The sequence below is a fragment of the Oryctolagus cuniculus genome, chromosome 4, assembly GCF_964237555.1.
Source record: "Oryctolagus cuniculus chromosome 4, mOryCun1.1, whole genome shotgun sequence".
NCBI classification, from domain to species: Eukaryota; Metazoa; Chordata; class Mammalia; order Lagomorpha; family Leporidae; genus Oryctolagus; species Oryctolagus cuniculus.
In genome coordinates this window covers 55,852,650-55,858,450 of record NC_091435.1, presented here as the reverse complement: position 1 = coordinate 55,858,450, position 5,801 = coordinate 55,852,650, and the positions used below count along the sequence as shown (strand labels likewise).

The 5,801-nt window shown below is 40.5% G+C and overlaps 1 pseudogene; it reads right to left on the bottom strand.

The window, feature by feature from the left end:
- Nucleotides 1–1,083: 1,083 nt before the first annotated feature.
- Nucleotides 1,084–5,431, bottom strand: LOC138849517 (actin-related protein 3 pseudogene; annotated as a pseudogene).
- Nucleotides 5,432–5,801: the final 370 nt, after the last annotated feature.

The window sequence follows — 5,801 nt, the reverse complement described above, 5'->3', positions numbered from 1 at the left end:
TGTTTCTTTCTCTGTCACTCTGCCTTTCAGATAAAAATAAATTAATTAAAAAAAGAGTTAGGGTGAAAGTCCATTAATACCACCCCAAATCAACAAATAGAGGTTTGATTTGGTCTCAGCACAGCCATTCCTGCCATAGTGGAGGTTATAAGAGAAGCCAACATCTTCTTCCCTAGGAGCAGACAACTATTTGCACACACCCAGCATGGCTCTCTGTGTCAGCCACTCACATGTTGGGTCAGTGACATCTGCTTAGACTTGTGAACCAGGAATGAACCTCAACATGCAGGGACTGAATCCAGTGTAATATGCAACTCAGTTGAATGTTGTACATATTGCTTTTTTATTTTTTAAAATGGCACAGCAATCTTTTTTAAATAAGAGGAATATAGTATATTTCACCCAAGATATTATCTTGTTACTTCTAAAAGCACTTAACAAAAATGAAGCTTTTTGTGGTGGCTAGGATGGTAGTTACACAATTACTAGACTCTCTTATCCCATGGATGAGTAATGATAAGTGTCCTGAGACTACATTTTTTTTTATTTGACAGATAGAGTTAGACAGTTAGAGAGCGAGACAGAGAGAAAGGTCTTCCTTCCATTGGATCACCCCCAAAATGGCTGCTGCGGCTGGCACTGCACCAATCCGAAGTCAGGAGCCAGGTGCTTCCTCCTGGTCTCCCATGCGGGTGCAGGGGCCCAAACACTTGGGCCATCCTCCACTGCCTTCCTGGGCCACAGCAGAGAGCTGGACTGGAAGAGGAGCAACTGGGACCAGAACCCGGTGCCTATATGGGATGCCGGCACCGCAGGCGGAGGATTAACCAACTGAGCCACGGCGCTGGACCCTTGAGGCTACATTTTTTTTAAAAAAAAGGAGTTTTTTTTTTATTGTGATAAAAATGCATTGAATGCAGTTAAACATTTTAATCATTTGTAAATGTATAGTTTAGTGGTATTAAATACATTCACATTATTGTATGTGAGGTTATTTTAAGACATTGTCTTTTAATTGGTCACTTTTTTCCTTCAAAATACAAAGGTGATACTCAAAGTCCCTGCATTTTTGGTTGAGTGAGCTTAGTTTTGTTCTAGTGATAACTCTGATAACAACAAGATAATTCTTGTTGCTTCTTGTAGTACTTCTTCAGTAGGTGGTATGAAGTCAGCATTAGCAAACTTGTATGAAAAAAACCATTTTCAAGTATTAAGGATCTTTCATAAGCAACATCAATGGAAAATTCTTTCTTCGAGATTACATTGCTTCCAGTACACTGTTTAATCCACTTGGCCCATCTCTGCCATACTTGTGAAATTCTTCTACTAAATCTGGGCAAACAAAACTGTAGTCCTCCTTTACTGCCATAGCTGTTTCCATGGATTTCTCTGGAGGAATTTCTGCTTCTCAGATGCAGAGAAGTTGCTGAATGAAATATGTGGTAGTTTGCCCTGTGATTGGAATGTGATTACCACAGCTGCCAACCTCATGTCCTACAGTTGTAAGAGTGGCATCATCTTTACTATCTCAAACTATACACTTAAATGTCTGTTTTCCTACTTATTTTGATGCTCTGGACACTGCTAATGCAAGAATGGTCTGCATGGCTATGTGCACGCCTGGAAAAGTGAGGAGCTCAAATGCTATTTCAGTAGTATACTCTGTTCTCTGGAGAATTTAGTGGATATTTAGTTGAAAGAAAGTAATGACCACCAGGTTTTGCTTTACATATTCAAAGATCTCTTGCCCCATAAACCTTTCCATCAACAGTCATCAACTAAACCATGATGTCTTGGCCACTTCATGGTGATGTGACTTTTTCTATTATTTCATCCCTAATGAAGAAGTCTAAGGTAGCAGTAGTTTTCATCCACCCTTTTTTGATCTTAACTGCCCACTTTTGTTAACTTCTTAATAGCAACACATTGTGGTGTAGTGAACTGTGATTCTGTATTTGCAGCATGTTTCAGTTTGTATTCCCAGTGCCAAACCTACAGCCCGAGCTGGTAACTGTTACCATTTTCTTTCCCTTCTTCCTTTGCTTTTGCTGCCTTGTTGGTGCTTGTTTGGTCCTGAGACTCATGGCAGGAGATGGAGACTATGGAACCTGCTGCAGCTGGGTTCCCCACCCCCCCCCCCCACCCCCACCAACTCCTTACTTTCATAACACCTATTTCTAAACAACTGAGATGCTCAATTTGTGCCTATGCTCCAGGCATCCCTAGGTAAGGCCTACTTCTACAGTATCGTGTCTCATTGCTTTAAATGGAGGTTGTAGTGGCAACAGGACAATACTCTGATTCATAGGTTATTATTTGTCTCATTGTTTATTTAGAAACACCTAAAAGTCATGCCTTGTAAACACTAAGGTGTTACTGTTTATGTAGGCAAGAATCTAACATAGATACATTAGAAATAAATTGTGAAAAGAGCCAAATCAAAGCAGTGCTTAGGCTAAGGTCACTTAGGAATATACTTTAAAAGGCATGGTGATGTGGCGATCTTGAATGATGCAACTGAGTGTGGGTCACAAATACAAATGCTTCAGTTGAATATATGGGTAGAAGGTGACACATTTGGAGGAACACAAGGGATATGAGAGGGTTAGGTGCATGTGGGGGACACTTAAACTGTGCAGAGGATACCATGCTAAGTACATTTTAGCCAGTTGGCTTTCAGGGCAATGTTCTCAAACATGGATACACATCTGAATAACTCATGTTGTTAAAAAAAATTAACTCTCCAGGCATCCCATGACAGCTGCTGAATCAGAATCTCCAGGGGGTGGCATTTATACTTTCAGAAAGCTTTTTAGGAGAGGAGAGATGTTTGAACTAAAGACCAATTTTCAATGATCCAGAAACTAGTTTCTATCTTTCACTAACAGTGACATGGCCTGAAGAGTTAATAGTACCACTCACAAGTTGAGCAGGAATTGTTTCTCACTGAAAAATCAAAACAAATTGTGAACTCAAGAAGATACTTCTGTTTTGCTTGGGGTGTTTAAGAACATGCAAGTCAAAGAAGTTGTGTGATGAAATGAGTACAAGAGAAAGGCTTTCAGGACACAGGGACAGCTGGTGGGTTCCTTCCAATGGCCTGTCATTGAAGACAGCTTCTTTGTAAAGGAGGGGGATGAAGAGTGGCAAAATGATAATGCAGTCCAATACAGAGTAGGACTGAATAGAAGTGGCCAGAGCACATATAGGAATTGGCTCAGGTCTTTGATGTTGTGACTGAAGATGCTGTCACTTTGAATCTATCCCTAGTAAAAAAGAATTGGTGTTCAAAGTGAGCATCATGGTTGTGTGATATGTGTTGAGTTTCAGGTACCTATAGGATGACTGCTTTATAAATGTGAATATCAATGTATTTAGTATTTTATTTTATTTTACTTAAAATATTTATTTATATATTTGGAAAGCAGAGTTACAGAGAGGCAAAGGAAGAAAACAGAGAGAGAGAGAGAGAGTAAGAGAGTATCTTCCATCTGCTGGTTCACTCCCCAGGTGACTGCAATGGCCAGAACTGCACAGGTATGAATCCAGAGCCAGGTACTTCTTCCAGATCTGCCATGTGGCTACAGGGGCCCAAGTCCTTGGACCATCTTCCACTGCTTTCCCAGGTCATAGTAGAGAGCGGGATTGGAAGTGGAGCTTCCAACCCCATATGGGATGCCGGCACTGAAGGCAGCGAGTGGCTTTACCCACTACGCCACAGTGCTGGCCCTCATTATTAAAATTATAGTACACTAAAGCTCCCTAAAATCAGAGACTTTGCCTATTTGCTGCTGTATCTCCAGCATCTAGAACAGTGCCTGGTGCATAGTAGACACTTGTAGATCCTCAGCAAATGTTAAATGAACAACCAAATCATTGCCTCAGAATAAGTTAAGAACACTAGGAACACCAGAATTCAGATGAAGCCTAACAGATTGGGAGTATACATTGTCACCTAAACAGGAAAGCATGTAAAATTGATGATGAAACTTGATCTTAAGTCAATTATTTATCTTATTATTTATTCTCCTATTCTTTGTTGAAGAGAGTTGTATTTTACTTCTCTCTTATTCCCAATTAAAATGAATTTTGAGATCTTACACTTATACAAAAGTATAAATGGTGTCAAGTACTTTATTGTTCCGAAGACATTATATTTTCTAAATTAATTATATCTTAGTACAAAATTTGAATAATGTTCTCCAGATTCCTCCATCTTATTGCAAATGACAGGGTTTCATTGTTTTTGACTGCTGTATAGTATTCGATAGAGTACATGTCCCATAATTTCTTTATCCAGTCTACTGTTGATGGGTATTTGGGTTGGTTCCAGGTCTCAGCTATTGTGAATTGAGCTGCAATAAGCATTAAGGTGCAGACAGCTTTTTTGTTCGCCAATTTAATTTCCTTTGGGTAAATTCCAAGGAGTGGGATGGCTGGGTTGAATGGTAGGGTTATATTCAGGTTTCTGAGGAATCTCCAGACTGACTTCCCTAGTGGCTTAACCAGTTTGCATTCCCACCAACAGTGGGTTAGTGACCCTATTTCCTCACACCCTCTCCAGCATCTCTTGTTGGTAGATTTCTGAATGTGAGCCATTCTAACCGGGGTGAGGTGAGACCTCATTGTGGTTTTGATTTGCATTTCCCTGATTGCTAGTGATCTTGAACATTTTTTCATGTGTCTGCTGGCCCTTTGGATTTCCTCTTTTGAAAAATGTCTATTGAGGTCCTTGGCCCATCTCTTAAGTGGGTTGTTTGTTTTGATGTTGTGGAGTTTCTTGATTTCTTTGTAGATTCTGGTTATCAACCCTTTATCTGTTGCATAGTTTTCAAATATTTTTTCTCATTCTGTGGGTTGCCTCTTCACTTTCCTGACTGTATCTTTTGCAGTACAGAAACTTCTCATTTGAAGCAATCCCAAATGTTAATTTTGGCTTTGACTTCCTGTGCTTCTGGGGTGTTTTCCAAGAAGTCTATGCCAGTACCTATATCTTGAAGGGTTTTTCCAATGCTCTCTAGTAATTTGATGGTGTCGGGATGTAGATTTAAGTCTTTAATCCATGTTGAGTGAATTTTTGAGTCAGGTTTTTCTGCTTGGCTAATGGTGGGCGCTGCTTTACATATGTAAAATGGCGCCTGCTCTTTGTCTTGCTCGGCTTTGTAAGGTGAGTGGAGAGAGAGGCTAATGTCCATGCTGGTTCCCCTTATTTATTCATTTTTTCCTCTTCTCCAGTCAGCCTGGTGAACTTTCCACAGTGGGGCTTCAGGCCTCATTCCCTCTAGGCTCTTTCTGCCTTTCCCCAACAATGTCTCGGGTTACCGAGAGGTTTTTGTCTCACCTCCCCTTCCAGTGCTGGCGCGCAGACTCTGCGGCTTGGCTTCTGTGGCTTGCCTTCTGCAGCTCGGCTCCCACAGCTCAGCTTCCACATGGTGGGCGACCTTGCTCTCCCCGTAGGTCCTCCATGTCACATCCACTAGATCTGGAAGAGTTTCCTCTGCAATTTTTTGCTGAGCCTTTTCCTGAGGCTACAGTAACTCCACTTTTATTAAACTATGTTTTCCTGGGCTATCTGTGCACGCTGTCACTATTCCGCCATCTTTCAAAGAACATATTCTTAACAGGAGCGGGAAATATTTATTTTTCAATGGTAAAATTATTTGCTTTGAAATTCTTTTTGGCATTTAAAAATTAGAGAAATGTAGGACAAAATGATTCAACATATACTAAGACTGTAAACAGAGAGTGATGCTCTGGTAAAAGAGATAGTATCTCTGGGCTCACAGGATAGAATCTATATT